We start from the raw sequence: 22,806 nt of genomic DNA, 5'->3' as shown, positions 1-22,806 counted from the left end.
AGCTACTGTAACTGTTATTGTAGCTTTCTGTTGTATGTAGCTTGCACTTCAATGGCATCCCTCGAGGAGATTCTCTTTCATCTTTCCAACCAGGCAAAGTACTATGAAGACACCACTGATCTCAACAAAAGGCGCAACATTCAGAGAAATTCACAACCATTTTCCATCTAATGTTTGCTAGGTGCTAGCTATACATATAGTTCAGTGGAGGCTGCTGAGGGGAGGATGGCTCATAATAATGTCTGGAATGGTATCAAACACGTGATTTCTATGTGGTTGATACCATTCAATTGACTCTATTCCAGACATTATTATGAGCCATCCTCCCCTCAGTAGCCTCCAATTATATAGTTATACCTCTGTCATATTGAGTTGTCTAGCTATAAGTTAAACCGGCTCAATCAAATGGATAGGTGTAAGGAATTATGGTAATTACAAATTCCGTTAACTAGGTGTCTTCGCTAGACAGACACAGAGAGGGGGGAGGAAGAACGTGAGAAAGAAAGAATGAAAGAGAGAGGGAGAGAGAGGTGGGAAGAAAGTGGAAGACAGAGAGAGAGCAAGATGGAGAGAGAGAAACAGAGAGAGAAAGACAGCAGTGCAAATGTACTTAGACTTGGGTATTTCAACAACTCTTCTCTTCCAACTTGTCATATCTACTTACGGGGGAAGGATGGCCAGCCACACAGGAGGGTGAATTTTACTAAGGAGGAGAAGGCTGCTGTGCTGACCGAGATGCATGCTGGACATTTCGGAGTGAAGCTCATGATTGCCAAAATCAACCTATGCTTTCTTCTGATGGGGAATTGTCAAGGAGGTGGAAAGCTGGGCAAGTGAAATAACTTTTTGTTTATCAATCAGGTTCTATTATATACAATTATTGCATATACTGTAGTCTATCAAATGTGTGATTGACTTAGTGTTGTTGTTTGGCTATTGATGTGGTGGAAGTTGTCAATCCAGATCAGAACGCCTTCGACCTTCAGGCACGGCTGAGAAGGATGTGGAGGTTTTCGACCAGGTAAAAAGGATTGTCTGCTGTTCGTTTATTTTCAGTCCCTCCAAGAGATGTGCAAAAAATGTATTTGTAATATAAAATATAATTGCATGTATTCCTGTCATCAATCAAGGTGAGACTGAACATGGACAAGGCGCAGGAAAAACAGAAGGAGAGCTACCAGAGCCGAATCAAGAGGGGGACCAAGAGCTATGACATCCGGGTGAATTACTTGGTTTGGAAGAAGGACGAAAGGAAGGCGAGACCTGGGAAACCTTGCTGCTCCTTCGCTCCTAGCTGGGATCACCATCTGTTAAAGTGAATATAAAAAATCTCAAATAATAATTATTTGGATTTGCTCACAAAATAACCTGAAGCTAGTTTTAGCTTCCCTAACACTGATCATTTTCTCTTTGTCTTCCTAGGGTTACCTCGGTGGAAGCCAACAATCATCCACAGTTGGAGCAGTTGGACGGTCGACCACTGGAAGCACTGACGCCCTACACTTCGCTGAAGCCCAATAGACAATGCATGTTAAGCTTTGGTTGACTTTTTTCACCTTTATTTAACCAGGTAGGCCAGTTGAGAACAAGTTCTCATTTGCAACTGCGACCTGGCCAAGATGAAGCAAAGCAGTGTGACACAAACCACAACATAGAGTTACACATAGAATAAACAAACATACAGGCAATGACACAATAGAAAAAAAAACTATATACAGTGTATGCAAATGAGGTAAGATTAGGGAGGTAAGGCAATAAATAGGCCGTAGTGGCGAAGTAATTTCAATTTAGCAATTAAACACTGGAGTGATAGATGACACACTGAACTCTGTCTGAGAAGTATTTTGTGAACCAGGCGAGGCAGTCATTTGAGCAGTGGCGTGCCGTGGGCCTGGGGCCTAGGCCTTCAGTGAGGTACTACACAGTCCCACCCGAATTAATCCACCTCTTATTATCATCAATTATGCCATGGCTCTAGACACTATACATTTAGACAGAAACGCAGTATAACCAGGCGTTGCGTCACCTTGAAATTGACAAATTGAAATTTTTGGGTAAACAGTGTTTAACAGACAACTCAAGTTTGCAAAGCCAGTGTGGCTCCAAACACCAAATCGATCACTTGCAAATAATAGGCATTCCCAGCAGTACAGTTTGCAGTGCTTCTCGGAGCCTTTGAGCCATTGACAGCGCTCGTAGTTGAACTTTGAAAGTGGCGAGCGAACGAACCCCTTTCCCCGCCTGTGACAGGCTTTTGTGGCGTCGGGCGATCCTCTCCTTACAATGTCTAACTTTTTCTTGAAAAAGTTCGCTTGAGAATGGCGGTTATAATTATATCCTCGACGAAATCGATATCTTCTCCTCCTTCCCGCCATTGTGGGTTCAAAAAACAGCTTAAGTAGAGTTTCCTAGATCTGCATAGACCTGCCCATAGGACCTGCCTCTCAATATTGGTAATCCAATCAAAAGACGTGGACGCCCTAGGGCCTGCTAGCTGGCTCCTGTGTAAAACATTGGAGCCAGCCAGCAGGCGTACAAATAGCCAATCTAAAGCTGATTGGTTGACACAAAAATTTTAATTTCCATTCACTTAAAGCTAACAAGCGCCCCGCACTGTTGATTCTGAAGGCCTGAGAGCAGATTTAGAACCCCTGGCAACACAGAGGGCTGAATATGATTGGATAAAAAGATCTAACATAAAGACCGACCTCCAAATCTCAACCTGGGGCTGGAAGCAGTGCACCAAAGAGGAAAGTATGAAATCGAAGAGTATAACTCTTACTCTGGGGAATAATTTAATACATATTTGTGGGAAAATATATTTAAAAAAAAATTATATAGGCCAGCAGAGAAGGCCTTGCAGGCCCTGACGGCCCACCACTGCATTTGAGAAACCAAGGCGGTTGAGTCTGCCGATAAGAATGTGGTGATTGACAGACTCGAAAGCCTTGTCCAGGTCGATGAATACAGCTGCACAGTATTGTATTTTATCGATGGTGGTTATGATATAATTTAGGAACTTTTTGGAGTTTGTGCTACAGGATGCAAATTTCTGTTTGAAAAAGCTAGCCTTTGCTTTCCTAACTGCCTGTGTATATTGGTTCCTAACTTCCCTGAAAAGTTGCATATCGCGGGGGCTATTTGATGCTAATGCAGTACGCCACAGAATGTTTTTGTGCTGGTCAAGGGCAGTCAGGTCTGGATTGAACCAAGGGCTATATCTGTTCCTGGTTCTAAATTTTTTGAATGGGGCATGCTTATTTAAGATGGTGGGGAAAGCACTTTTAAAGAATAACCAGGCATCCTCTACTAATGGAATGAGGTCAATATCCTTCCAGGATAACCGGGCCAGGTCGATTAGAAAGGCCTGCTCGCTGCAATGTTTTAGGGAGAGTTTGACAGTGATGAGGGGTGGTCGTTTGGTCGCAGACCCATTACAGACGCAGGCAATGAGGCAGTGATTGCTGAGATCCTGGTTGAAGACAGCAGAGGTGTATTTAGAGGGCATGTTGGTCAGGATGATATCTATGAGGGTGCCCGTGTTTACAGATTTGGGCTTGTACCTGGTAGGTTCATTGATCATTTGTGTGAGATTGAGGGCATCTAGCTTAGATTGTAGGATGGACGGGGTGTTAAGCATGTCCCAGTTTAGGTCACCTAACAGAGGATGCAAGAAAGTAAGAAATGGTAGTTATGCTATGCTTATAAAAATGTACCTCTTCAATTTACCTCCACATGACTTTAGGACCATTGACTTTGCGTGCCCTCCAGGAGGTGTCCCATCCACCAGAACCAGTGAGTTCAGATCAGTCTGATTCTCTGTGCTCTGGGTCGGAGGGGGACAAGCTTGAGGTAAGCTATACCTTCCAAAGTGTTGAAAAATACATATCTCCCATTTATAACACTGCACTAGTCCATCAAATGTTCTCACAGTAAAGTGTAACCTGTGTGTTTGCTTGTTTACGTCGCTGTCTCCTAACCTGTTCCCTTTAACTCTGCTCCTGCTCTCCAAGACCTAGGGGTTCTGCCTAACACCCAGACGTGGATCCACCTGACATCCTCCATTACCAACTACACTCCAACTTGTCATTATATCATCTACAGCTACTGTTGTTGTCATTATCTGCTAAGAAAGTGTTCTTGCTCTATCATACTGGTCACATAATATGTGAGATACACAGATCAACTAAAATCATTAGCACTGTAACACTCAGAACAAAGTGAGCAGCAGTGCCTGGACTTTGCAGTCTCCCTCTTCAAGTCTCTTCCGAGAACGGCTGCCTGTTGAGAACGAGTGACAGGCAGAACCTCCCCACCCACACAGCAACCACTTCCTCTATATTCACAACACACAGAAATTCTGCATGTTTAGTCTATGATTTCCTTGTTAGTGCCTACAAACAATTTAGGAAAATAAATTAATGACACACTGTACCAAAACTATCCAAAGTTTATGTATTACAATCTAAATATTGCCAGGTTGGTTTTCACAAGGTGTGTTCATTATTGTAAGTTGTAAGGTATCCTTTGATGGCTATTTATTTGTTCCACATTATTCATTGTTGTATCTCGAACCTACAATAGATACATTATATATTCAACCAAAGGGTGTACTAATGAGTTATGCGAGATAGAAAAAAAATAATCATAATAGAGGACTAGTGAAATTATATTATTTCAGTGTAGACAAGGGAAGGGCAGGTTAAAATAAAAACATGACAGCCAGACAAGCAAGTGTATGAATCAAATCGATTTCCATATGAATGGAGTGGTAATTAGCTGAACTTACGTGATCTGTAAGGTAAAGTAACTTCAATGTGTCAAGCAGATTACGTGTTTTCTTTGTCATTTCAAAAACATAGCAAATGTTTTAAGATATGGATTTCATGTTGTAATGTTAGCAGGTACCCAAAAGTAGTTTGAATTAATGTTTTCATTTATATTAGCTAAAATAAAACTTTTAAACAGTGAAATTTGTCGCGGAAATCAGCCTAGTTTTGAATAGCGTCTGATGAAAAGAATGTCATTTAGGGCTGTAATGAATCTCCAAAATGTTAATCATTAGGTCGTCACACCGTTGATATAGCAACGGACGGTAGTTGTTTATCGAATCCCATTTGTGACATAGAGGGGGACATATTTGGCCGGAAGACATTATTTGGCATGACAGGCCTTCCACAACGCAGTGAGAACAGAAATATATATAATAGAAAAATAATAACACAAGGAATAAATACACAATGAGTGTGTGTGTGTTGCATCCATGCAAAGCATCCTTGCCAGCATGTGTTTGTATATGTAGACTGCTCCTGCTGATATGCTGAATAGTCATTCATGATGTGGATGTCTGGAAGATGTATCAGGGCCAGAGGTGCTGAGGGCCTGTTCATTAACTCTTAGGTGTCTGATACACATGTCATGGATGAGGTAGCACTGCAGAAGAGCAGGCCTCAGGTACACACACAAGCAAACACTTATATGTATACGCACGCCAACACTCACACGCACACAGCACACACACACACACAACACACACACACACACACACACAACACACACACACACACACACACACACCCACACACACACACACACCACACCACACACAACACACACACACACACACCACAACACACACACACACACAACACACACACCACACACACACCACACATTGAGCAGCTTCTCTACTTGGATTCATCAAGGTACATATCCAGATCAGGTATATTCAGTAACACGTTTATCTAGACCTGTTATACAATTATAGTCTTTCATCAGCGTCGCCACTTGGCGGTTTACATAAGCAGGATTTAAAAATAGAATAAGCACAGTTACTCTCCCTGATTGTTCTCTTCTGATCCTGTCTGGGTAGGAGAGAATAATAATCAGGTTTGTGATACTATTTTCATAATGAGAGAAAGAAGGGGAGAGAGAGAGATAGAGAGAGACGGGGGGAAGAGAGAGAGGGGGGAGAGAGAGAAAGACAAAGAGAGAGAGCGAAAGAGAGAGAGAGACGCACATTCCCTTGCCACATCTGCCATTCACCTCACTGTAGTGGGAAGTGTCTTGGCATCTTCTGTGTTCTTGGATGCTGTGTTGTCTCGCGAGTTTGAAGCTTGTGCATTTAATTTGGCATCAAAAGCATGGATCAAAAGAACAGTGCTCATGGCTTTGTTTCAGATTTGCTCATGAGAAGGAGCTTGTTGCAGTTCAAACAGGAGCAAATGTTCCATTACAGATGACGTCCGTAAACTCAGTGCAAACAAGCACCGTTCTCTCTTTAGTTATGGGTGCAGTCCAGTAGTGTTTGATCAGGCTCAGAGTGAGTGTGAGTGTGCGTGTGTGTGTTTGTGGTCCTCTGCCTGGCCTGAGAGACCCCAAAACTGTGAAAAAACAAGCCCAGAGGAACAGCCAGAGGAGGAGGAAATGGCTGAACCTCTGAGAACAGCCAGTCTGTCATCAGAACCCTGGGCAGCTGGGTCTCCCCATGGGCACTGTTTAGGGACGTAACCAAAATAGTCATAACACACCCAATACATTTAGATGTGAGGAGGGGTAGTCGCACAAAACAGATGTTGTAACTTCAGTGTTACAAATACCCTCTCAAGTGATGAGGTCAGGGTTGGTAAGTGATGAATGAACCTTCTAAATAGGTGAATATAATATTCACATGGTTAAGCTGTGACAAATCCCAAATCCATTTGATCACTGGTACACAAATGATAGGGTTTCAGTTGGGGACAAACACAGGTCACCTTAGAAGACACGTTCAGCTGGGTAGGTTTCAACTTTAGCTGAAGATCCAGAGAGAAAGAGAGAGAGAAAGAGAAACATAGATTAGAGGAGACAGAGAGGAAAAAGAGAGAGGAGAGAAATAGAGAGAGAGTAGAAGAGGCCGAGGAGAAAAGGGAGAGGACAGAGAGAGATATAGATAAAAAGAAAGAAAGAAATGAGTGAGGAGAGAGAGAGCAGCGAGAGCCTCAAGCACTGTGTCTTAGCAGTCAGATCACATCCAGCTTGAAAGCACATTCATTAAGAAAATCCCCAGGCAGACTAATGTGAACCAGGAAGATGCCTAATGTGAACCAGGAAGATGCTATTATTGGTAACCACTGATTTCAACTCTTGTGGACCGAACACCACAAACACCCCAATGCTCTAGAAGATGTTGTCTGACATACACTTCACAGATCAAGTGTCAAGTTCCAGAGAGTGTTAAACAAAATGGTGGGGATGTGAAATGAATGCATTAATTTGCTCTGATCGAGGCAGCCTATCACATAGTCTTTCATAATGAAAATTAAACAAATCCAATTACCTTGAGCATATTCATTCAATCATCTTTGAAAATCAATTCTAAACCTCAAGGATGGTGAGATTCGATTTCATTGAGTCCAGACATAAAACTCATTTCTCAAACCTCTTGAACCCTTCTAGAAGAACAGGTTCAAGAGAGCTAGCCATCCTGAATGGGAATCTACTAAAGAAGATAAGAGGATAGTCATGGAGTCTTTTCAGCGTTCTATTCTCGATCGTGTGTTCTATACTCACGACGACAACATGCTACATTTTTGGGGCTTTCTTCTGACACCGCCTAGTATATAGGTCCTGGATGGGACCACCTGATCCATGTATGGTGTTATATTACTAATCGGCCTCCCATGTCACACCTGTGTCATGTTAATGAGCCAGATGCATCTCATCTGCATATTCATGAACTGGAAGGTTTGCCTTTGTTATGGGACTGCAGAGGTGACTCTGTGTGTGTTTGTGTATGCGTGTGTGTTAGTGTGTCTCTGTGTGGGTGGGTGAGTGTTTCTTTGTGTGTGTGTGTTTCTCTCTGTCTCCGTGTGGGTGGGTGTTTCTCTGTGTCTCTCTCTCTGTTTCTCTCTCTCTCTGTGTGTGTGTGTGTGTTTTGTGTTTGTGGTGTGTTAGTGTGTTTCTCTCTGTGTTTGTTGTGTGTGGGATGTTCTTTGTGTCTCTGTGTGTGTGTGTCTGTGTGTGTGTGTGTGTTGTGTGGTGTGTGTGTGTGTGTGTGTGGTGTGTGGTGTGTGTGTGTGTGTGTGTTGTGTGTGTGTGTGTGTGTGCGTGCGTGCGTGCGTGCGTGCGTGCGTGCGTGCGTGCGTGCGTGCGTGTGTGTGCTAGCTTACATGTGCGTGTGACTGTTTGGCGATATTTGTTTGTTGATATATGCCTCTCTCTCTTTGGGGATATGGTCCTCTGAGGCAGCTGAAGCCTATACTAGTGGAGAGCAGAGCCAGTGGAGAAATTGCCAAAGTCAGTGCCATCCATAAAACTGGACATATTCTCCATATTCAAACACATGAATTACAGCACACACCTCCCACAAGGTCCAGCACCAGCAAAGCACAACAGAGGAGTGGGGGGATGAGAGAAGAGCAGGGATACAGTATTTGGAACAAAAAAATGTGAAAGCTTACTTTTAATCACACAATGAAAGACGGACAGGAAGAGATTACGCTGAGCGAGAGAGAGGGACAAACAGAATCAGGAAGTTTATTAAAACAAATGTGAAATGATAAGATTGAGAGACGTGTGGGAGAAAAATGCTTTTCATCCTCTCTGACTGTGGCAGTAGTTGGAGTCTAAAGGAAGGATGTTGTTGGAATCTGATTGAGCACAGATGTGTGTCAAGTCATGGCAATATTGTTGGGCTGCCGTCCTCTAGGAATGATTAGCCCAGAAGAGCTTAATATAGACAGGGAGAAAACGAGAGAAGAGAGAAAGAGAGAGAGAGAGAGTTGAGAGAGGAGAGAGAAAAGAGGGGCAGAGGAGGGTGTTCAGCACCACAGAGACACTTTACCTCTCCCCGTCAGACCATGAACGTAGGCATTTAGCAATCTGTCTCCTAATTAATCATGCACTCTAATCAGTCAGAGCTGCTGGATCTGTGTGTGTGTGGGTGTATGAGTCTGTGTAAATCTGGCGTGTATTCATGTGTCTGTTCAAGTGTGTTTGTGTGTTCACGTGTGTATGTGTTCATGTGTGTTCATGTGTGTGTGTGTATGTGTGTGTGTGTGCATGTGTAGACCTGGGGCCAAAGCTTAATGCAGACTGTAAGAGGGGTCCAGTTAGTGTTTACTTCTGGACATACTTGTTTCTCAGAATATGAGGTTGTGGTTTAAAAAATTATAATTCTCTGCCTTTTAAACGTTCGACCTGGTTATTTGACCTGGTTATTTGACCTGGTTTGCTCCTGCTTCCAGGAATATATTATGGGAACACGTGTTGATGAGAGAAAAAAGTGCTTATCTGTTCCAATTCCAAGACCTGAGGCCTTACTATTAGACCATGTGAGTGAGACCAGGGTAATTTTGTCCACTGTGATCTTGTTAAACACAGGAGTCAGAGGAGATCTAGCAAAGCTAACAACTGCCTGTATTTTCCCTTGATTCCTGTCCAGGTGTGAAATCCTCAGGGTGAATAGGCTGCAGAATTCATCACTTTGATAATGATCTCTACAGTAGTGATATTACCGTGACGGGAGACGGATTGACTCCAGCGCCACCAGGCCCAGCAATCATGACTGCAGCCATCAAGGCTAATTGTGACACAGTGGCAGTGTTCTGTTTAGCAGGGGTAGCTTAGCTTAGCGGCCAAACTATCAGCACCAACTACACAATCTCCAGCTAGGTGGCTAACAAAAGCACTGATGCGGTCACTTTCCAGATGAGCTGCTATTCTTTCCCCCAACCTCAGGGCTGTTTGTGCAGGTCGGCGGCAGCCTTCTTTAAATCTCTCCCATTACCTGTGGGACAGCAGTGCCAAAATCAGCCAAGACATTGTTGCTCCCTGGAATGGCTGTCTGATTGAAGGCATGCAGGGGAGCGGATTCGGTGTGGCGCGAGTGGGGAAGTGTGGGGGCCGGGGATAAACAGTTCTCTAAACCAATTACTGAGCATAGAGCATGCAGAGCACATTGAGATTAGTCTGACAGAAGAAAACTGAGTCAGGAGGGGTAAAAAAAGATGGGAGAGAAAGAGACTCCCTGTGTGTTTCTGTGTGACAGAGAGGGGGAGATTATAACAGAGAACGTGAGAGGGAGTTGTCTTGGTATGTGAGCGCTAATGCTTGTGTCTACTGTGTGTGTGTGTGTGTGTGTGTGTGTGTGTGTGTGTGTGTGTGTGTGTGTGTGTGTGTGTGTGTGTGTGTGTGTGTGTGTGTGTGTGTGTGTGTGTGTGTGTGTGTAAGAGAGCGTCTGAGAAATACACAGAGAAATACATAGTGTGTGTGTTTATGTGTACCAGACACACAAGCACACAATGTGTCAGACAGATATGGAAACTAAAGAAGCCTCATGTTGGGCCCAACAGTACAGGTCTCCATATTACCCCACAGTCTCTCTGAGAAAGACTCAAACCCTATTCTCCATCCTCAGTATCTGTGTGTTCCTCTCTGTCTCCATACAACTACTTCATCCTCTATTTGTCTACCCCCTTAGAACTGATCCGTATCCCTGCCTGCCCCCACAGATATCTGCTCCATCCTCAGTGCAGATGTAGGATTTTCATTTGCTCAGCGTGTCTGCCTGCCCCCATAGAACTCTGCACCACCCTCAGTGTATACCGGCCTGCTCCCACATCTCTACAGGAGCCTCACATGGACTCACCCTGAGGTGGCAGGCTAACTTACTCTGTACACCCCTGCAACTAAGAGCCAGAGTTTTCTGCTCTATCAGGAGGTCTTTGAAAGCAGAGACTGTCGTCTAGCTGCAACAGCACATTCTGCCCACTCGATTTGAAAAAGCCAGTGCATCATTAGCTAATGTACGTGGGTAATAAGGTAAAGAATTTGGAAACAATCCTCATCTGATGAAGTTGAATGGCAGCCAAAGGGAAGGTAAAGGTTCTATGGGGATGCAATGGCTTGAGACAGGAGACTTGTCTTAGCTCTTCCTGTCAAGTCAGCATAGGTTAGTAGGCAGCTGGGTTTACTTTAGCTTGGCGTCTGAATTCACTACCCAGTCTCACAGGAGACTCACTGCCCAGAAGCTGTCCAGATGCTGAACCACCAATAAAATAAAGTTGACGTAAATGACAAAGTTTATGTTTTTATTTTTCATGTTCAAACTTCATAAATATACTAAGAAATTAATGGAATCCACAGAGCCAGGGACAAAATAGCACTATTTCTCCCTTATACCTGAGGATCTACAGTATGTTCCCTCACATGGACTGGAACCTATGCTGTCACAACAGCTGGTGAGAGAGAACATGGCTTTGGGGAGTAAACTCCCTCCTATAAGCTTTAGCCACCCGCCCAGTCATCCATTTAAGACATTTGCATTTTTGACACTTACGGAAGGGATTTCCGCGCTTTCGGCATAATTTATATGACTTGTACGGCTCATTTACGGATTGATAGCTGCCATTCCTAACAAAGTGTAATGAATGCCTCAGCAACACGTCTAAGTCAGTGTGCTGGATCAGACGCTGGATCAGACGCTATGGCTAACACTCCACTAGGCTGCTATCAAATATTTTTTCACTTTTTTTCCCCCACCCACTTTTTTATGTGTAATTTCGTTCTGTACAGGAAACACAATTGTCCGTTGAGGTTCATCTCCTGAATCTGAGGAGTGAAGTCAAACAGACAAGGAGCTTATCCCAATTAGCCAACAATGCCTGGGAGAGATGAGAACAGGAGAGTGGATTGGAGTGCACAGGGTGACTGTGGAGGGAACAGGTCTTGGTCTGTAGCAGCCAAAATATCAGTGTGAATCATGGGAAGTAGTCTTATTAGATATAATAATGCTTGAACTAAATCAGCGCAGTCTCTCTGATAGTGTGCTATGATACTTGTTTGACCTTGAACATATCCTCAGGGCCGTCATTCAACATAACCTATCCTCTATGACCTCATTGAAATGGGCCTCAGCTCCTCAGAAAGGACAGGCTTCTCTGAGTACATGTTGTTGAGTCTAAGTTGTTAAGACATTTTAACCAAAGACTCTCTTTCCAATTCAAAAGCTGAGAAAAATAAATAGTGCAGCCTTTGAGCGTAGTGTAGAGAAGTCATTGTGATGACCAGGCTGTGATGGGGCCTTTCTGGAATAAAAGGAAACACCTTGAGATGAAGCTAATGGATACAGAAGGACTTTATGTCTCTTTCATGCCCCCATCAGTGTTATGCTAATACATAACACCCCGGTAGGGAGGGAGGCGAGATGGGGGGATGGGCATAGCACAACACGCCAGTAACTGAGGGGTCCTACCTGTTCCATCAAGGCTTAGGATCCTTTTAACCTGGCCGCAACACCCTGCAAACACACATTTCCCTCAGGGGGGGATACCCTGACTGATGCTGCAGCCTAAAACTACTCAGGTTATATTACATTTGAAATGGATGGCTGAACATGCACCACCTGGTCTTCACATTTTTCTGTCTCTTTATTTACATCCCTTTGTTCAGACATTGTGAGACAAAGAGATACATGTTTTTCTACAATGCAGTGCATGTCCACAGGGATTTCAACTATACAAATCTTTTCATTTCAACAGAGGTGGCATAAAACATGATGCAGAGACTACAAGCATTGTAACTGCTTCTCAGGAAGACTTCAACATAAATCAAAGTAGAACAGTGAAGGGTGCATAACCTCCCTAGTCTAACACACACACACACACACACACACACACACACACCACACACACACACACACACACACACACACACACACACACACACACACACAGAGAAACACCCACCCACACAGCGACACAAAGAAACACACACACTTTAACACACACACTTTCACAACACACACACACACACACACACACACACACAAAGAAACACACTAACACACACACGAGACACACAAAGAAACACACTAACACAACACACACACACACACACACACACACACACACACACACACACACACACACACACACAACCACACACACACACACACACACCCACACACAGAGACACCCACCCACAAACAACACAGAGAAACACAGCAACTAACACACACAAACACACAGAGAGAGAGAGAAACAGAGAGAGAGACACAGAGAAACACCCACCCACACGGAGACATAGAGAAACACACACACACAAAGAAACCCTCACCCACCCACACAGAGACACACTAACACACACGCATACACAAACACACACAGAGTCACCTCTGCAGTCCTATAACATAGGCAAACCTTCCAGTTCATGAATATGCCGATGAGATGCATCTGGCTCATTAACATGACACAGGTGTGACATGGGAGGCCAATTAGTAATATAACACCATACATGGATCAGGTGGTCCCATCCAGGACCTATATACTAGGCGGTGTCAGAGGAAAGCCCAAACAATTGTCAGACTTCAGTCACCCAAGACATAGACTGTTTTCTCTGCTACCACACGGCAAGAGGTACAGGAGCACCAAGTCTAGGTCCAAAAGGCTCCTTAACAGCCTCTACCCCTAAGCCATAAGACTGCTGAACAATTAATCAAATGGCCACCGGACTATTTACATTGACACCCCCCCCTCCATTTGTTTTGTACACTGCTGCTACTCGCAGTTTATTATATATGCAAATTCACTTCACCCCTTCCTACATGTACAAATGACCTCTAACCTGTACCCCCGCACATAGACTCGGTACCGGTACCCCCTGTGTATAGCCTCGTTATTGTTATTTTATAATGTTACTTTTAATAATTTTTTATTTTATTTTATTTGTTAAATATTTTCTTAACTCTTTCTTGAACTGCACTGTTGGTTAAGGGCTTGTAAGTAATCATTTCATGGTAAGTTCTACAGTGGATTTCGGCGTATGTGACAAATAAAGTTTTTCCCTTTAAAATATATTCCTGAAGGCCTATACCTGGCAGGAATATCAAGCATGCATTCATGTAGACTCTGTAATCAATATGAACCACATGAAGTACAGTATAGTGAGTGGTATAATGTGGTAGCTAATGGGATGTGTACAAAACAGTGAAGTTTACATATCTAACTGGCTATCTTCACTTCATCTAACATTGTATTTTTTTATAGATATATATATCCATACATGTACATGTGTGCATGGATGAGGTGATATTCTGTATTGCTGCATTACCAGAGGATGATAATAAGTACTGTATGTGGACAGACCTTGGCAATTGTGTGACAGTGTTGTTCTGTTTTGTGGCAGACGGGCCTGTCACAGCCAAACATTGTGCCCCACAGGGCGAAGAGTCTGGCGTAGGCTGCAGGAGGTGTGCCATGGGGTAACACACACACACACACCGAGATTGAGAGAGAAAGGGAGTCACAGTACCCTCCTATAACCTGCTGCCACTCCAAGTGACCAATCAGACTATTCTTTATTTTTTTTGAATGACCATACGTCTTAAATCATGTTGGCATGGTAGATCTGGGCATGGGTATGGGTGACTGTGGATGGGAGGAAAGGTGAGAGGATAGGGTAATATGTACAGGATAAGTGATAGGATAGTGAAAAATGACCATGATAAGAGATAGGATAGGGTCATATTTACAGGATAGGGGATAGGATAGTGTATACAGTACATGATAGGGGATAGGATAGGGTAATATGTACATGATAGGGGATAGAATAGGGTAATATGTACATGATAGGGGATAGGACAGGGTAATATGTACATGATAAGGGATTGGATAATATGTACATGATAGGGGATAGTATAGGGTAATATGTACATGATAGGGGATAGGATAGGGTAATATGTACATGATAGGGGATAGGACAGGGTCATATGTACATGATAGGGGATTGGATAATATGTACATGATAGGGGATAGTATACGGTAATATGTACATGATAGGGGATAGGATAGGGTAATATGTAGATGACAGGGGATAGGATAGGCACACATAACACCACTCTATCTGTGTACATTAAAGATCCAATCTCTAATTACAAATACATATGATTATGTCAACAGTGAAGGTGTAATTTAATTGGTCAGGCACAGGGAAGATAAGACACTATTTAGGTAGCACCATATTGGATAGCTTCTATTTAAAAAATATAGTTGCATTATATTGTATCTCAAGGAGTTGTTTTCACTTTCCACCATGTCGTTCCTTCCCTCTGTCATCCATGTTGTCTGGGAGTGAGTTGGCAGTCTCTGTCACAGGGCCCTGACCTTACCAGGCAGACACACTAGTACCTCATTAGACTCCCCGGAGACACGCAGGATTACATCAAGTTCAAGTCTCTTCCTGTCAGATCAAAACTCCCCTCATAGGGCAAATCCAGTCTACACACAGGTGGCTGAATGACTGACGCATCAAGGACAGAGACAAGGAGAAAGAGGGAGAGAGAACGAGTGAAGGATAGAGAGTGAGAGAGAGATAGAGGGAGAGAGTGAGAGCGAGAGAGAGAGAGAGAGGGAGAGAGAAAGTGATACATACTGGCTGAGATAGATGTGAAGAAAACACAGACATTGTGTACTGTACTGTACTCTAGTATGAACTAATTGACTGGCAGGTCAGCCTCTTCCTGCTGAGCAGAGTGGAGCGCTGATAGCTGTGTGCTAGCTGTGTGCTAGCTGTGTGCTAGCTGCACTAGTGTTTGAGTCCTGCCAGGCTGATTGGGTCTGTGAGTTAAAGAGAGGTTCAGGGAGACAGATGGAGAAGCCCGTCCCAGCTGTCCAGATCCCAGACGCTCATCCTACACCCCTGGGTCTACAGAAGGCCAACATACACACATCCAGGGAGGGAGGGTGGGAAGGAAATTGCAGCCATTACATGATTCACCTTAGTGTTTTTAATCTTTGATGATTGCTTTAATTAGACATGTTAGCACTGGGCTGAAGAAGAAAAAAATGTCAGGACAAGGRTTGAAGAACACTGCCTCATTGAGATAGTAGGGAAACTCATCCATATTCATCATGAGACACTGCAGTGCAGGTGAGACACACCTAGGTAAACACAGGACAAAACAAACATACCACATGAACAGTCTAATCTATAACCTCAAAGATGACCCTTACGAGAGACTGATCCCAGCTGTGTTTGCATTATCACATCACATGACAGCAGGACATGAGCGTAAAAATGCTCAAAGTGGAGTCCAACTACATGATCATATCACAGAAAACAAACCTGATTACATTACATACTATGAATATGGGGTGATATTTTAGGCTCTGTAATCACGTTGGTGAGTTTTCTGCAGCCCCTGATGAATGTAAATGTGAGGTAATAGACATGTGGGAGTTTGAGTCATCAGCAAAGCAGGATTCTCTCTCTCCCTTCTTTCTGTCTCTCCCTTCTCTACTCTCTGGATTGCACTGCCATCTGCATAGTAAGATCTAATAGCAACAGAGGTTTGTCCATGATTATGCTACAGNAGCCATTACATTACTCTCCTTAGTGTTTTTATCCCTTGATCATTGTTGAATTAGACATGTTAGTACAAAAATCTGGGATTGAAGGACACTGCCTCATTGAGATATACGAAAACTCATCAATATTGATAATGAAACACCTCAGTGCAGGTAATACACATATCTAGCGAAGAGCAGGACAAAACACTGATCTATAACCTCAAAGATACCATAAGAGGGACTGATTCCAGCTGTGTTTGCATTATAGCACACATCTCAACAGGACCTGAGTATAAAAATGCTCAGAATGGAGTCAGAGTACATGATCATTTCACAGAAAACATGATCATTTCCATTATCAAATCTGATGCTATTATATACTATGAATATGGGGTGATTATATTAAGCTCTGTAATCGCGTTAGTGAGTTTTCTGTAGCCTCTGATTAATCTAGATGTGAGGTAATATACGTGGGCGTTTGAGTCATCAGCGATGCAGGCTTCTCTCTCTCCCTCCCTCTTTCTTTCTCTTTCTCTTTCTCTCTCTCTACTCTCTGCAAGGCCCTTTCATCTGCATAGTAATAGATGTAATAGCAATCCATGATTATGCTACAGCTTCACACCATAAAGCAGAGGTTATTGTTTGCAAGGAATGACACACTCATAAACATAGCCTAAAATGTAACATACCATTCCTTTGATGCTAACTTATGACCCGTGGAATGGAGAATTTAGAATTTAACCTTAGATTATATAATGAGGCTCCTTGACTTTGCCCAGAGTTAAGAGGCAACAGTAAAAGAGATTCCAGACACAGTAAATCTGAAACATTTCAAACACCTGGCTGACAGTTACATTTTCAGTGCATGTGCTCGGCTCAACCACCGTTGCCCTATTTTCTCAGCCAACGGTGATGAATAATGATGTCTCCAGACAACCCATGAAAGGAGAAACTCTCTGAGGTTAATGCATACACACAGGTGATATATTATGCCTGTCCTCATACTGAGTGTTGGCTTCAGCCATCACCATTCTCCCTCTAGACTGGGCTACAGTATGCCTTTGAAAGGGACTGCAGAGGAGAGGACTGCAGCAACCAGAAAATAAAACACAATCTCTCCCCAGTAACAGGTCACCCAGCCATACCAGCATCAGGGCACCACTTCACTCAAAGTCCTTCCATCTCAATTTATAATCTTTCAAAACACCTCTTGTTGACAGGGAACACAGACAAGTCTGTGTTTGTGTCTGTACGTGCGCACGTGTGTGTGCATGTGTGTGCTATGACACAGTCTTTTACAGAGCAAATAGGCCCAGTCACCATGACTGATTTAGTCATTCTTTTAGCTTGAAAGGTTCTGCACAGGCTCTTTGTGAGGGGGAATTGTATTAATGAACTCAAATAAGAACAATCAACTCCAGCAGTCTCCCTTTTTCTGCATTTCCAAATAACCTATTACATGCAGATTACTCGTGCTCCCATCATTAAGATTTCTCTCTCTCTCTCTGTTTATCCCTCCATACTCTGTCTCTTTCCTTTGGTCCTTTTCCGCAGTGAAGGGAAGGAATCTATAGTCTCACCTTCATTAGGAGGAGGCCTGAGAGTGGGCGGGAGGAGGTGAAAGACAACACGTCACCCTCTCTCAGTCCCTTTAACCTTTTCATTTAGCAGCAGAAATTAATGTGGCGACCTGAGCCACTATCACTTTCAGCAGACGCTGTCACACTGCCCTGGAGGCAAGAGGATTGGCTTCGCTGGAGACACGTGTGTCGGTGGTGTGTTGCCGTGTGTGTATGCATGCGTGTGTATGTTTTCCTTCACCCAGGCTGTCACGTCAGCACAACCTTACTTCAGGGGCCGCCACTCTCTCGATTCTGCACCTTGTACATTCATGCATGGTGTAAGGGGGAAGGAGAAAAGAGGGAGGGGGCTAAGTCATTAAGTTGAACCTCGGCAAGACTGACAATGTGGGTGAGGTAAGGCCTGTGGTGACTGACTAACGTGGCAACTTGAATTCCAGGTCACTACTTTTAGTTGAGTTTTGGGGCGGAAGAATGAGGGGAGAGGGGCGAGAGGGAAAGGGACATCGTTGAGTCACAGCACAACAAGTATATTTCAGCTTGTTTTTGTTTAAAGCCATTACCTGCTACGGGCTAGACTACTGGGCCACCAATATGGAGTAGACTACTGGGCCACCAATATGGAGTAGACTACTTGACCACCAATATGGAGTAGACACCTGGGCCACCACTATGGAGTAGACTACTGGGCCATCCAAAATGGAGTAGACTACTTGACCACCAATATGGAGTAGACTACTTGACCACCACTATGGAGTAGACTACTTGACCACCAATATGGAGTAGACTACTTCACCACCAATATGGAGTTACACTACTTGACCACCAATATGGAGTAGACTACTTGACCACCAATATGGAGTAGACTACTTGACCACCAATATGGAGTAGACTACATGGCACCATATAGGAGTAGACTACTTGACCACCATATGGAGTAGACTACTGGACCACCACTATGGAGTAGACTACTTAACACCAATATGGAGTAGTACTACTTGACCACCCAATATGGAGTAGAACTACTGGTACCACCACTATGGAGTAGACACTGGACACCAATATGGAGTAGACTACTGACCACCATATGGAGTAGACTACTGGACCACCAATATGGAGTAGACTACTGACCAACACTGGAGGAGACTACTGACCACCAATATGGAGTAGACTACTGGACACCAATATGGAGTAGACTACTGGTACCACCAATATTGGAGTAGACTACTTGACCACCAATATGGAGTAGACTACTTGACCACCAATATGGAGTAGACTACTGACCACCAATATGGAGTAGACTACTTGACCACCAATAGGAGTAGACTACTTGCCACCAATATGGAGTAGACTACTGGCCACCAATATGGAGTAGACCTACTTGACCACCACTATGGAGTAGACTACTTGACCACCAATATGAGAGTAGACTACTTGACCACCAATATGGAGTAGACTACTTTGACCACCAATATGGGTAGACTACTGACCCCAATATGGAGTAGACTACTTCACCACCAAATGGAATAGACTACTTCACCACCAATATGGAGTAGACTACGACCACCAATATGGAGTAGCTACTTGACCACCATATGGAGAGACTACTGGACCACCAATATGAGTAGACTACTCACCACCAATATGGAGTAGAACTACTTGACCACCAATGGAGGACTACTGGACACCAATATGGAGTAGACTACTGACCACCATATGGAGGAGACCTTCACCACCAATATGGAGTAGACTACTGACCACCAATATGGAGTAGACTACTTGACTACCAATATGTGGTAGAATACTGGACCACCAATATGGAGTAGACTACTGGACCACCAATATGAGTAGACTACTTGACCACCACTATGGAGTAGCACTACTGGACCACCAATATGGAGTAGACTACGGACCACCAAATATGGAGTAGACTACTGACCACCAATTATGGAGTAGACTACTGGACCACCAATATGGAGAGGACACTTGACACCAATATGTGGTAGAATTACTGACCACCAATATAGTCAGACTACTGGCCCCAATATGGAGTTAGACTTACTTGACCACCACTATGGAGTAGACTACTTGAGCCACCCATGGAGTAGACTACTGGACCACCAATATGGAGTAGACTACTTGACCACCACTATGGTGTAGTCTTCTTGACCACCACTATGGAAAATACTACTTGACCACCACTATGGAAAAGACTACTTGACCACCACTATGGAAAAGACTACTTGACCACCACTGCCAACCCCTAAAAGGTATGCACACGCTACAGCTGCGGTCACTTATCCAAACCTCACATGTCCCTACCCCTCCTATGGTACAGTACAATTGGCTGTAAAGAAGAGGACAGTAATAGGAGCAGTGCATGCCGGCATCCAGTGTGACAGAATGGATGTCTCTCAGATTATTCCCTGAGATTGATGGGAGAGAGGAGCAGCCATTGATTAATCCATCGACTGAAGGAATGTAGTGCTACTTTCCTCCGGATCTGCTGTCCTTTCCCTGGATGGCACATTCAGAGAGACAAGCTAGAGACGATGACTAATGAGCGAGCCCACTACAGCCGCTGTGTGTGTGTGTGTTGATCGTGAGTGTGTGTGTGTTTATCAGGAGTGTGTTTGTGTGTGTCGGTGTGTGTGCTAATGTGGGCTGTGTGTGTGTCCAGAGCACCTGTGTGTGTTTGCACACACCTGTGCGTGATGCATGAGTTTGTTCCTGCCTGGCTGCTTGCATTTCTGTGCTTGTGTGTATGTGTGCAGGATGTCTGTACGTGTCTGTCGACTTAGTTGATTTAGAAATCCAGTGCGTTGGTCCACAGCTCACTGACGTCTTCAGTCTCCACATGATTGAAATAGTAACTCTGATCCTTAACAAGAATCTAGATCAATGTCAGGAGTGCATGAACCCAAAATCATAAAACTCTTTGAAGACTGGATTGATTACGTTAACTACCAAAAACCTGAATGAAAACACATTGCTGTTCCTATTTACTCTACTAGTAGGGTATTGTACAGGGTCGCTAATGGGGTTCAGAGCTACAATAAACATCCATGCCTGTGTAGATCATTGTAGTGTTACAGAATTAGCTTGAGCCGACAAAACAATAACAACCACAAATAAAACAAAATACACAAAAAGGTCCACTCTTAGCTAAGCCATTCTACAGCCAAATAATGACTCAACATCTCATCCACAAATAAATCACTTCGAAGAGAAATTGTTGAAAAGAATGTGCATGAATAGCTCATGATCCCAACATCCTGTGTAGGACTTCTGTATGTTAGTTTGAGTGTCGGCTTCCTGCAACTGGGGTCAAAATACATATTTCTAAGGTCAATTGTTGTGGGGTGACTCAACTAGGGCTGTGGTGGTCATGACATTTTGTCAGCCGGTTATTGTCATGAAAATAACTGCCGGTCTCACGATAATTGAACGTTAATTAACATAAACACTTTTCGCATCTCCGGGCTTCCACGCATAGCCTATAATTTGAAACAGGTCCTCCTATAAATTAGAGTTATTTATGCAACTTTATTTGTTTCACCATACAGAACTGTTTCGGTTGTTTGTTTGTGCTTTTGTTATTTTTGTTCAGTTGATTTATTAAAAATCTATTATGGACACTTACCACGCTGCACATTGGTCCGATATTTCCTACTCCTCCTCAGACGAAGAGGAGTACCGTTACAATAAAAATGTATGTTACCAATTGAACAACATCTATTGCAGGATAAATCAATGTTAAAGTTTACATAGCTGGCCATATATGGAGGTAAAATTTTACTTTATGGGTTGGTTATATAGGCTTCTTCTAACCCATCGCTTTCTAATACATATAATAATAAAATAAAATAATATCTATACATTAATATATATAACTTATAAGTCCAAAAAAGGATGTAGCAACTACAGATTGCCCCTTTAAGTCTATCAAAAGTTTACGAGTTTGAGCATGTGTCCATTAGGTCTATAGATTTTTGTTTTTATCAGCATGAATTAGATTGAGCAATAAAAGCACCACTTTTATTTCATAGGCTGGGATCCGCACTGTGGAGCTGTTGCAATTTTCACTGGCCGTCCACTGGTTTCAAAAACAATGATTGATTGGCAGCTTAACTTCTTTCAGCTAGGGGGCAGAATTTTTATGTTTGGAAAAATAACGTTCCCAAGGTAAATGGACTATTTCTCAGGTGCAGATGCTAGAATATGCATATAATTGACAGATTAGGATAGAAAACACTCTAAAGTTTCCAAAACGGTCAAAATATTGTCTGTGAGTAAAACATAACTGATTTTGCAGGTGAAAACCTGAGGAAATCCAACCCAGAAGTGCCTTTTTTTAATCCCTGTTCCGTTGCCTGCCCCTCCTCCATTTAAAGGGGTATCAACCAGATTCCTTTTCCAATGGCTTTCTCAGGCTGTGACCAGGCTTTAGACATAGTTTCAAGCTTTTATTTTGAAAAATTAGCGAGAATTTTCAAAACGCGCCAGGTGTCCTTTGATTAGTTCCTGCGTGCGAGAGGGATAGCTCAACATTTTCTTTCTCTATTTTATTGAGTAGGTTACTGTCCAGTTTAAATATTATCGATTATGTATGTTAAAAACAACCTGAGGATTGATTATAAAAAACCTTTGACATGTTTCTACGAACATTACGGATACTTTTTGGAATTTGTCTGCCTTTCAGGAACGGAATGAGGCTGTGGTTTTCTGAACATAACGCACAACCCAAATGGCGTTTTTTTGTTATAAAACTAATATTTATCGAACAAAAATAACATTTATTGTGTAACTGGGAGTCTCGTGAGTACAAACATCCGAAGATTATCAAAGGTAAGCGATTAACTTTATTGCTTTTCTGACTTTCGTGACCAAGCTAATTT

At 43.1% G+C, this 22,806-nt stretch overlaps 1 protein-coding gene and 1 long non-coding RNA gene across 2 annotated transcripts in view; one reads left to right on the top strand and one right to left on the bottom strand.

Moving 5' to 3' along the window:
- Positions 1–22,806, bottom strand: part of LOC111962587 (leucine-rich repeat-containing protein 4C-like) — a 102,234-nt gene that overhangs the window by 67,597 nt on the left and 11,831 nt on the right. The window lies entirely within an intron of this gene.
- On the top strand, positions 809–1,525 carry LOC111962588 (uncharacterized). Its single transcript, XR_002877124.2, has 3 exons — positions 809–1,021; positions 1,131–1,315; positions 1,423–1,525. It is a non-coding gene; the product is annotated as an uncharacterized lncRNA (long non-coding RNA).

Source organism: Salvelinus sp. IW2-2015, linkage group LG4q.1:29, assembly GCF_002910315.2.
Source record: "Salvelinus sp. IW2-2015 linkage group LG4q.1:29, ASM291031v2, whole genome shotgun sequence".
Classification (NCBI taxonomy): domain Eukaryota; kingdom Metazoa; phylum Chordata; class Actinopteri; order Salmoniformes; family Salmonidae; genus Salvelinus; species Salvelinus sp. IW2-2015.
The sequence above is the reverse complement of the archived record's forward strand: the minus strand, read 5'-3'. Positions and strand labels throughout refer to the sequence as shown.